This window comes from Schistocerca gregaria, chromosome 2, assembly GCF_023897955.1.
Source record: "Schistocerca gregaria isolate iqSchGreg1 chromosome 2, iqSchGreg1.2, whole genome shotgun sequence".
Taxonomy (NCBI): domain Eukaryota; kingdom Metazoa; phylum Arthropoda; class Insecta; order Orthoptera; family Acrididae; genus Schistocerca; species Schistocerca gregaria.
In genome coordinates, this window is record NC_064921.1 from 205,816,925 (window position 1) to 205,829,357 (window position 12,433).

General features: G+C 41.4%; 1 protein-coding gene across 2 annotated transcripts in view; it reads right to left on the reverse strand.

The window, feature by feature from the left end:
• The window catches only part of LOC126336700 (glutathione S-transferase-like), a 286,668-nt gene that overhangs the window by 34,214 nt on the left and 240,021 nt on the right, over window positions 1-12,433 (reverse strand). The gene's annotated exons all lie outside the window — the stretch shown is intronic.

Here is a 12,433-nt window from a genome sequence, read left to right on the forward strand (position 1 = left end):
TTGTTGATATTCCTACCAGGAGTTTCCATTGTTTGATTTGAGGAATGGAAGTTTTAAAATTCAACTACAGTGTTCTCTGCTACCAAGTTATGCTTGAATTTCTGATGTGTCATCGTATATCCAAGCAGTATCCCAGCTGTCTTTTTTTCTGTATTTCATAGCAAATTTACAAGCTTCCCAGGATTGTGTTAAATTTCTATGCACCTTTGCATTAAGTGTGTTACAGACTGCTGGAACTGAGGATAATACCACATGAGTTTATGGACTGAATGATTTAGCCTATAGCTTGTTTGTTGCAAGTAAGTTTTTGTAAAGTCCATTTTTGGCATATGTCTGACAACAACATAAGATGGTGCTTAAAAGTAAGTTACCAGCACCTGAAGTCTGTGGGAGTGTGCTACACTTACGACACATTTTCAGAACTTCAATTCATGTTAACTTTTGGAGCAATAGGTCCCTGCCTTATTGTAGTTTTATGTATCTTCATTATGGCATAGAAATTAGTTTCCATAAAATACAAACTAGGCAAACCAAAAAACTGACATTGCTCTAGTGTATTATCCTGCTATCCCACATGGTGGCAACAAATCAGTGATTTCATTCACTGGATTATATCTAGCAAATGCAGAGTTGTGAGAGTTAAGGCTAATAAACTGGAAACAGGATTTGCAGAAATATCTTCCACTTTTTACAATTTACTGTGTTTAAAATATGTGCTGGTTATTTCTCTCTCGCCACTCATTTGAATTTTAGGTATATTATACGAATATGAAATGTTACATAATTAATATAATCCATCAGGGAAAAAAAATATTTTCTTTGCTCCCTTTTTTCTCTCTCTGAATATAGAATCTTATCACTTATGAAGGGAACGGTATTTCCAAATATAAAACATTTACTTACAGTTTTTGTCAATGCTCAGTAAGCATACCTCCTGACACAAATTAGTATTAAATGACACATAAAGATGTTCTATGGTTGTGTAACTACTATGATATTACTGTAGTCCCTGCTGTTATTTTTTACGAGTTAACCTACAGTATTTGGGAGGGACACATAACTGAGTCTTTCACAAATGCTCATAGGCAGAAACATTAAGACAGTTAACTGTGATAATACAAACTAGGTGATCAATGATCAATGAGGCACTCAAGAACAACATTCCTAATGGCTGCTCATCCTTGAGGAAACTCATTGTTAATAAATGCTTGTACACCAGTAAGGAAGTGTGGTTAGGGCTCCATCCTGTTTCTCAATGAAGTCATTGTAATTATGAATGCCAACCGGTTCTGCAAAATTTTGAGATATGATGAGTCTTGTAATACTGATTTCTGCAAAAAACTGAGGTAATAAATCTTCTTAGGGAAACAGTGCATCAAAATATTTAGTGCTTGGGAGTCTCACTTATGGCTCAATTATTATATCTGCAGTCAAAGCCAGAGATTTTTATGCTATTGTTATATATCTCTTGGTAAGCTCTGTATGGCCAAAAGTCATTGATGAGAGGATTGATTAGTTTTTTTCCAGTCAATAGGAGTATGAAAATATCTTAATGTAGAATGTTCACTTACATAGCACTGATAGATTTCACTAATGTACTCACAGCTTAGCATAATTTATTTACTCTAAAGAGTACAAATGAACATTTTAAAACTTAAAAAAGTTGGGACCACACAGAGCAATTTAAAAGAGAGATAACTGCAAATGAGAGCTATTGTTAGGAAATGCTCAATGGGATGTGATCTACATCAAATGATTGGTTGTCTGTGACATGGTTGTCAGAGCAAGCTGTTGCCATACAGAAAATATAATAAAAAAAGTATATTGTGGACAGTGAAGAGCTACAGTATATGGCCAAAATATCTGAACATCCAACAGAAAGGGCTCTGTCTAAGGCAGAGGGCACACAGACATGGTGTGCCATGGATGTCTGGTGGCAAGGTGGCAGGGATGTGATCCAGACGGGCACGGTAAAAGCATTCCACAGTGACACTTCCAAGAGACACAAGCTGGTTGTATCACAAATTGTGTCAAATAACTTGTCTTCATCAGGCCAAGATAGACAATGCAGTGGACCTTTTGCAACTTATGGAAAAAGAGAAAGAAATATGGAATATTCAATGTAGTGAAAGAGCTGACATGTATTACAACTGTTTCCAGACTGTCTCAACAGAAATTAAAGACATCAGCAGCCAGTCTCAGTTATGTGACTGGATTTGTGATTTCCCATCAAAGAGGTAACAGTTCGTAGTAACTGACGGAAAGTCATCGAGTAAAACAGAAGTGAATTCTGGCGTTCCACAAGATAGTGTTACAGGCCCTTTGCTGTTCCTTATCTATAGAAATGATTTGGGAGACAATCTGAGCCACCATCTTAGGTTGTTTGCAGATGACGCTGTTGTTTATCGACTAATAAAGTAATCAGAAGATCAAAACAAATTGCAAAACGATTTAGAAAAGATATCTGAATGGTGTGTAAATTGGCAGTTGACCCTAAATAACGAAAAGTGCGAGTTCATCCACTTGAGTGTTATAAGGAATTCGTTAAACTTCAACTACACAATAAATCAGTCTAATCTAAAAGCCGTAAATTCAACTAAATACCTAGGTATTCCCCCCATGAACCATGGATCTTGCCGTTGGTGGGGAGGCTTGCGTGCCTCAGCGATACAGATGGCCGTACCATAGGTGCAACCCCAACGGAGGGGTATCTGTTGAGAGGCCAGACAAACATGTGGTTCCTGAAGAGGGGCAGCAGCCTTTTCAGTAGTTGCAGGGGAAACAGTCTGGATGATTGACTGATCTGACCTTGCTGTGCTGTGCTGGTACTGCGAACGGCTGAAAGCAAGGGGAAACTACAGCCGGAATTTTTCCCGAGGGCATGCAGCTTTACTGTCTGATTAAGTGATGATGGCATCCTCTTGGGTAAAATATTTCGAAGGTAAAATAGTCCCCCATTCGGATCTCCGGGCAGGGACTACTCAGAAGGACATCGTTATCAGGAGAAAGAAAACTGGCGTTATACGGATCGGAGCGTGGAATGTCAGATCCCACAATCAGGCAGGTAGGTTAGAAAATTTAAAAAGGGAAATTGATAGGTTAAAGTTAGATATAGTGGGAATTAGTGAAGTTTGGTAGCAGGAGGAACAAGACTTTTGGTCAGGTGAATACAGGGTTATAAATACTAAATCAAATAGGTGTAATGCAGGAGTAGGTTTAATAATGAATAAGAAAATAGGAGTGCGGGTAAGCTACTACAAACAGCATAGTGAACGCATTATTGTGGCCAAGATAGATACGAAGCCCACACCTACTACAGTATTACAAGTTTATATGCCAACTAGCTCTGCAGATGATGAGGAAATTGATGAAATGTATGATGAGATAAAAGAAATTATTCAGGTAGTGAAGGGAGACGAAAATTTAATAGTCATGGGTGACTGTAATTCGTCAGTAATAAAAGGCAGAGAAGGAAACATAGTAGGTGATTATGGATTGGGGCTAAGAAAGGAAAGAGGAAGCCGTCTGGTAGAATTTTGCACAGAGCATAACTTAATCATAGCTAACACTTGGTTCAAGAATCATAAAAGAAGGTTGTATACATGGAGGAATCCTGGAGATACTAAAAGGTATCAGATAGATTATATAATGGTAAGACAGAGATTTAGGAATCAGGTTTTAAATTGTAGGACATTTCCGGGGGCAGATGTGGACTCTGACCACAATCTATTGGTTATGACCTGTAGATTAAAACTGAAGAAACTGCAAAAAGGTGGGAATTTAAGGACATGGGATCCGGATAAGCTGAAAGAAGCAGAGGTTGTACAGAGTTTCAAGGAGAGCACAAGGGAACAATTGACATGAATGGGGGGAAGTAACACAGTAGAAGAAGAATGGGTAGCTCTGAGGGATGAAGTAGTGAAGGCAGCAGAGGATAAAGTAGGTAAAAAGATGAGGGCTGCTAGAAACCCTTGGGTAACAGAAGAAATATTGAATTTAATTGATGAAAGGAGAAAATATAAAAATGCAGTAAATGAAGCAGGCAAAAAGGAATACAAACGTCTCAAAAATGAGATCGACAGGAAGTGCAAAATGGCGAAGCAGGGATGGCTAGAGGACAAATGTAAGGATGTAGAAGCTTATCTCACTAGGGGTAAGATAGATACTGCCTACAGGAAAATTAAAGAGACCTTTGGAGAGATGAGAACCATGTGTATGAATATCAAGAGCTCAGATGGCAACCCAGTTCTAAGCAAAGAAGGGAAGGCAGAAAGGTGGAAGGAGTATATAGAAGGTTTATACAAGGGCGATGTACTTGAGGACAATATTATGGAAATGGAAGAGGATATGGGTGAAGACGAAATGGGAGATAAGATACTGCGTGAAGTGTTTGACAGAGCACTGAAAGACCTGGGTCGAAACAAGGCCCCCATAGTAGACAACTTTCTATTAGAACTACTGACGGCCTTGGGAGAGCCAGTCATGACAAAACTTAACCAGTTGGTGAGTAAGATGTATGAGACAGGCGAAATACACTCAGACTTCAAGAAGAATATAATAATTCCAATCCCAAAGAAAGCAGGTGCTGACAGATGTGAAAATTACCGAACTATCAGTTTAATAAATCACAGCTGCAAAATACTAATGTGAATTCTTTACAGATGAATGGAAAAACTGGTAGATGTGGACCTTGGGGAGGATCAGTTTGGATTCCGTAGAAATGTTGGAACACGTGAGGCAATACTGACCTTACGACTTATCTTAGAAGAAAGATTAAGAAAAGGCAAACCTACATCTCTAGCATTTGTAGACTTAGAGAAAGCTTTTGACAATGTTGACTGGAATACTCTCCTTCAAATTCTGAAGGTGGCAGGGGTAAAATACAGGGAGCGAAAGGCTATTTACAATTTGTACAGAAACCAGATGGCAGTCATAAGAGTCGAGGGGCATGAAAGGGAAGCAGTGGTTGGGAAAGTTGTGAGACAGGGTTTTAGCCTCTCCCCGATGTTATTCAATCTGTATATTGGGCAAGCAGTAAAAGAAACAAAAGAAAAATTTGGAGTAGGTATTAAAATTCATGGAGAAGAAGTAAAAACTTTGAGGTTCGCCGATGACATTGTAATTCTGTCAGAGACGGCAAAGGACTTGGAAGAGCAGTTGAACGGAATGGACAGTGTCTTGAAAGGAGGATATAAGATGAACATCAACAAAAGCAAAACGAGGATAATGAAATAGAGTCAAATTAAACCATGTGATGCTGAGGGAATTAGATTAGGAAATGAGACACTTAAAGTAGTAAAGGAGTTTTGCTATTTAGGAAGTAAAATAACTGATGATACTCGAAGTAGAGATGATATGTAGACTGGGAATGGCAAGGAAAGCGTTTGTGAAGAAGAGAAATTTGTTAACATCAAATATAGATTTATGTATCAGGAAGTCGTTTCTGAAAGTATTTGTTTCGAGTATAGCCATGTATGTAAGTGAAACATGGACGATAACTAGTTTGGACAAGAGGAGAATAGAAGCTTTCGAAATGTGGTGCTACAGAAGAATGCTGAAGATAAGGTGGATAGATCACGTAACTAATGAAGAGGTATTGAATAGGATTGGGGAGAAGAGAAGTTTGTGGCACAACTTGACTAGAAAAAGGGATCGGTTGGTAGGACATGTTTTGAGTCATCAAGGGATCACACATTTAGCATTGGAGGGCAGCGTGGAGGGTAAAAATCGTAGAGGGAGACCAAGAGATGAATACACTAAGCAGATTCAGAAGGATGTAGGTTGCAGTAGGTACTGGGAGATGAAGAAGCTTGCACAGGATAGAGTAGCATGGAGAGCTGCAACAACCTAGGAATTACAATTACATACAACTTAAATTGGAAGGAACACATAGAAAATGTGGGGAAGGCTAACCAAAGACCGCGTTTTATTGGCAGGACACTTAGAAAATGTAAAAGACCTACTAATGAGACTGCCTACACTACGCTTGTCCGCTCTCTTTTAGAATACTGATGCGCGGTGTGGGATCCTTACCAGATAGGACTGACGGAGTACATCGAAAAATTTCAAAGAGAGGCAGCACGTTTTGCATTATCACGAAATATGGGAGAGAGTGTCAGAGAAATGATACGGGATTTGGGCTGGACATGATTAAAACAAAGGCGTTTTTCATTGCGACGGAATCTTCTCACGAAATTCCAATCACCAACTTTCTCCTCCGAATGGGAAAATATTTTGTTGATACCGACCTACATAGGAAGAAACAATGATCACGATAAAATAAGAAAAATCAGAGATCGTACGGAAAGATATAGGTGTTCGTTCTTTCCGCGCGCTATACGACATTGGAATAATAGCGAATTGTGAAGGTGGTTCGATGAACCGTCTGCCAGCACTTAAATGTGATTTGCAGAGTATCCATGTAGATGTATGGAGGTGTTGGCAGTCATAATGTAGTGTGGTTGCAGGACAAGGGGAGGAACGATCGAACACACAGTTCTGGCACATTTGTTAAGATGTGGTCACAAGTTACGACGTTTTCAATATGTGCTTTCAACTCAACAGTCTGTTGCAAACCATAACACTTCATGGTTGGCAGTTACTCGCAGTACACCCATTGAAATCAGAGCGATATGTCGTCGTATGTTAGCCTTCAGATCAGAAAGAGTTCAGATACAGCCGTGATGGACACGATCTTTGAGATGTCCCACAACCAGGAGTCACATGACGTAGGTCAGAGGTTTTGCACGACCACAACTCTTGAAACTGCCTAGAGATGATGCGGTCATTACTGTAGGTTTCCCTAAGCACATCTCCACACCGAGCGAGGTGGCGCAGTGGTTAGCACACTGGACTCGCATTCGGGAGGACGACGGTTCAATCCCGTCTCCAGCCATCCTGATTTAGGTTTTCCGTGATTTCCCTAAATCGTTTCAGGCAAATGCCGGGATGGTTCCTTTGAAAGGGCACGGCCGATTTCCTCCCCAATCCTTCCCTAACCCGAGCTTGCGCTCCCTCTCTAATGACCTCGTTGTCGACGAAACGTTAAACACTAACCACCACCACCACATCTCCACATGGCAAGCGACATGTTGTGTTACGCAACCTTGTATGAAACTAGAGGAGTGTAAACAGTTGAATTCTCGCAAAACTGGGATGATGTTAAGAAAAACGGACAGAGAATGAAGGGGACTGTGGAACCACGCCACAGCCACACAAGCTGAGTGCAGTGGATGTTGCTGCATAATAAGTGGCGGAGTAGAACCGAGTATGTGACAGTTCTGTGCATTTACAGCATCATGCATCTACATCTACATCTGCATATACGTCAATACTCTGCAAATCATCGTGTGGTGAATGGCAGAGGGTACACCTCATTGTGCCTGTTTCTTCCTGTACCATTCACGTATGGAGCACAGGAAGAATCTTCATGACCCCTGTATGAACAATACATAGGGGTTTGCAGTATATCCGTAGAGTAATCAATTGAAGCCGGTTCGTGAAACTTTGTTAATAGGCTTTCTGAGGATAGTTTACGTCTGTTTTCAAGCGTCTGCCAGTTCAGTTCCTTCAGTATCTCTGCGACACTCTCCCATGAATTAAACGAACCTGTGACTATTCGTGCTGCCCTTATTTGTATACGTTCAATATCCCCTGTTAGTCATATCTGGTACGAGTGCCAAACACTTGAGCATGTTCTAGGATGGGTCGCTTGAGTGATTTGTAAGCAATCTCTTTTGTAGACTGATTGCTTTTCCCCAGTATTCTACCAATAAATCGAAGTGTACCAAATGCTTTGCTCATGAATTAACCTATGTGATCATTCCATTTCATATCCCTACAAAGTTTTACACCCAGGTATTTGCATGAGTTGGCAGATTCCAACAGTGACTCGTTGATATTATAGTTATAGGTTACTACGTTTTCTCGTTTTGTGAAGTGCAAAATTTTACATTTCTGAACATTTAGAGCAAGTTGCCAATCTCTGCACAATGATGAAATCTTATCAACGTCTGACTGAGTATTTATGCAGTTTCTGTCAGATTGTTCTTCATTATACGAGGCGTGTTTTTTTTAAAGTAATTACTGTTTTGAAATTATAAAAAGACATGCTAAGATATCTCAATAATTTTATTTTTATATGAAAGCCTATACCTTAATCTACGCACTGACGCCATTATAGTCTGATTCTTCCTTGGTTACGTTGTGTCCTGAGTGTTTAAGATGCCTTCGATAATCGTGAGTCCCGCCGACTGTGAAGTACGGGCTGTTATAAGATTTCTTAGTGCTAAAGGCCTAAAAGCGATCGATATTCATCGTGAGATCTGTACAGCATACTGGCGTCGAAACAGAAAAAAAATTCTCATTCTGATTGCTTACAGAGCCTGGTGGAGGAAAGTGGAACTACTATTTTTTTCAGCATACACCACAAACACACTGATTAATCAACACAACTGCAATGTTTCAGCCTCCCGTGATGAGTACATCCCACACTGCAGTCCTTGGAACACCATCAGTTTAATCATAACCACCCAGTAGACCCCAAACCAACCACACATACAAATCATCTGGCATGACGTGACACAGCTGGTTTAATCTCACTGTGTTCCTCATTATGACTTCTTGCTGGTATTGCCCTCTTTGAATTTCAATCTGATTGTGTTGCTCGTATTCTGCTTTGTTTTTGCATGCATGTGTAATATTGTTTGGAGTATATGATTCCATATTTGTTTTTGTTTCATATAAAACAGAAGCTAGTTTCATTACATAGTGTTCTGTGGACATTTGTTCCTGCATACATATCCATTTGTGAGCTGCTTGACGTGAATGCATTGTGAGGCTATTGGCGGTATTCTGCTTTGTTTTTGTTCACATCCGTTTTTCGCACTTTCTGCGTCGAATGGAGAACTCCTTGTTAGCTACTTTTGGCAGAAATGGTATTCAACTTTATTACATCTTGTCCTAGATGAATATGTATTCTGCTTTGAATGCTGTTGCTTTTCTCCACCAAGTATATTTGCAGCATTAGTGACAAAGAACGAGGGTGAATTAATGAAAACCTTAAATTTGAAATAACAAATCGAAATTTCCCGCCGTTATTCTGTAAGTTGGTAAGTGTGCTACAAGCAGCGTGAAGAATGGCCCGTAGGTGGCAGCATAGTGCAGATGCACACATATTGACGCAGTATCAGTATAAAGATGGCCGCCCCACTTGCGACCCTTTTTATTTAGTAAGTCTATGCTTGCGACATGCACCAGGGAAGAACAGCGTTCTGTTATTCGGTTTTTGCGTAGTGAAGGTATGAAACCTATTGAAATTCATCGACGAATGAAGGTTGAGTACGGTGATGCATGTTTGTTACAGCAGCAAGTCTACGAATGGAGTAGGAAGTTTGCAAATGGTGTGACTTCATTGGACGATGCTCCTCGTCCAGGTCAGGCACAACGAGTTGTGACTCAACAGAACATTGCAGAAGTTGAAGCCATAGTGAAGGAAAACCGCTACGTGACACTGAATGACATTGCAGCATGTTTACAGGTTAGTCATGGGTCAGCACACCACATTGTGGATGATGTGCTCCAGTTTCACAAAGTGTCTGCAAGATGGGTGCCACGGCAGCTGACTCCTGAAATGAGAGAACGTGTTGATGTTTGCGAAGAACTTCTTCGGCACTTTGAGCGAGAAGGTGATGGCTTCCTTGCAAGAATCGTTACTGGGGACGAAACCTGGGTTTACTTCCACCACCCGGAAACGAAGAGAGCGAGCAAGGAATGGCGCCATTCCTCATCACCAAAACCAAAGAAGTTTCGAACACAACCATCAGCAGGGAACGTTCTGCTGACACTCTTTTGGGACGAAAAAGGCGCCATTTTCTATAATTACATGCCTAGAGGAACCACTGTCACCAGTGCATCATACACAGATCTCCTAAAAAATCATGTGCAGACTGCAATAAAATCAATGCGACATGGATTGCTGTCAGCAGGCGTCCTTTTGCAACATGACAATGCAAGGCCCCGCACTGCCTGTACAACAGTTGCAACATTCACAGACCTGCATTTTGAGTGTCTTCCTCATCCACCATACTCACCAGACCTTGCCTCAAGTAATTTCCATATGTCTGGACCACTCAAAGACGCAATGGGAGGAAAGAAGTTCCGTTCTGATGAAGACGTACGCCACACGGTGCATGAGTGGTTGCGCAGACTACCAGAAGAATTTTTTTCGAAAGGAGCTTATGAACTTTGTAAGCGCTGGAGGACTTGCATTGAGCGTGGGGGAGATTATGTTGACTAGTGATACAGCTTTGTACAATAAATAATATTTAAAAAAAAATTAAGGTTTTCATTTGACTCACCCTCGCACACAGTTATATTGCCAGTTACCATTAAGCAGCAAAAATATTCTGAAGCTGCATTCCATTGTACTCAGTGCTACTACATTTAGTAAACTCTAGTTATACAGAACTCACAAGTAGATCCAATGATGAAAGGATAAGGGTGTATATTGTTTGCTTTTAAATTTTCACTGGAGTGTGAAATGATTGTAGGACATTGATTTCTGCTAAAATGTATTGTTTGTCGTGCATGTTAATGAAGTGTAAACACATCTGCTGAACTACTGTTGCATTTTCAGTCTTTGCAAGGAAGAATGCCTTAGTCACTAAGACTACAAGCATACTCAGTGGTTAGAAGCAACACCATTCAAAGCAGAAATACATACTGATCCTGGGACAAGATGTTGTAAGGATGGATATCAATTCTATCAAAAGTTGCTAATATGAAGTTCTCCATTAAACTCGACAAAGTATGAAAAACAAATACAAAATAAAATAGAATATGAACAGTATAATTACAACGCATATAAGTTGAGCAATTCAAACATGGATTCATAAGCAGGAACAAATGGACATGAGCACATAGAAAACTAAGCGTTGAAACCAGCTTCGATTTTACATGAATCAAAACCAAATATGGAGTAATTTACTCCACATGACACACACATCAAAAACAGTTTTGCATCACCTCGGTTCGGAGAGTTACGGAACCTACAGAAAATTGGAACAGAGATCTACATAAACATCTTTTCTGCCCTTTTTATTGCTCACGAAAACCACACATTGCGTGTTGTACCACTATACAGCGAGACCTTCAGAGGTGGTGGTCCACATGGCTGTACACACCGGTACCTCTAATACCCAATTGCACGTACTCTTGCATTGATGCAAGCCTGTATTCGGCGTGGCATACTATCCACAAGTTCATCAACACACTGTAGGTCTAGATTGTCCCAATCCTCGACGGCGATTCGGTGTAGATCCCTCAGAGTGGTTGGTGGGTCACCTCGTTCATAAACAGCCCTTTTCCAACGCAGGCATGTTCGATAGGGTCATGTCTGGAGAACATGTTGGCCACTCTAGTCGAGCGATGTTGTTATCGCCGGCCGATATGGCCGAGCGGTTCTAGGCGCTACAGTTTGGAACCGCGCGACCGCTACGGTCGCAGGTTCGAATCCTGCCTCGGGCATCGATGTGTGTGATGTCCTTAGGCTAGTTAGGTTTAAGTAGTTCTAAGTTCTAGGGGACTGAGAACCTCAGAAGTTAAGTCCCATAGTGCTCAGAGCCATTTGAACCATTTTTTGATGTTATTATCCCGAAGGAAGTCATTCACAAGATGTGCACGATGGGGGCGCGAATTGTTGTCCATGAAGACGAATGCCTCGCCAGTATGCTGCCGGTATGGTTGCACTGTCGGTCAGATAATGGCATCCACGTATCATACAGCCGTTACGGCGCCTTCCATGACCACCAGAGGCGTACGCCGGCCCCACATAATGCCACCCCAAAACATCAAGAACCTTCACCTTGCTGCACTCGCTGGACAGTGGGTCTAAGGTGTTCAGCCTGACCGGGTTGCCTCCAAACACGTCTCTGGCGATTGTCTGGCTGAAGGCATATGCGACACTCATCGGTAAAGAGAACGTGATGCCACTCCTTAGCGGTCCATTGGGCATATTGTTGAGTCCATCTGTACCGTGCTGCATGGTGTCGTGGTTGCAAAGCTGGACGTCACCATGGACTTCGGGAGTGGAATTGCGCATCATGCAACCTATTTCGCGCAGTTTGAGTCATAACACGACGTCCTGTGGCTGCATGAAAAGCATTATTCAACATTGTGGCGTGACTGTCAGGGTTCCTCTGATCCGTAATCCGTAGTTATCGGTCATCCACTGCAGTAGTAGCCCTTGGGCAGCCTGAGCGAGGCACGTCATCGATAGTTCCTGTCTCTCTGTAACTCTTCCATATCGGAACAACATCGCTTAGGTTGACTACGAGACGCCTAGACACTTTCCTGGTTGAGAGCCCTTCCCGGCACAAAGTAACAATGTGGTCGCAATCGAACGGCGGTACTAACTGTCTAGGCACAGTTGAAC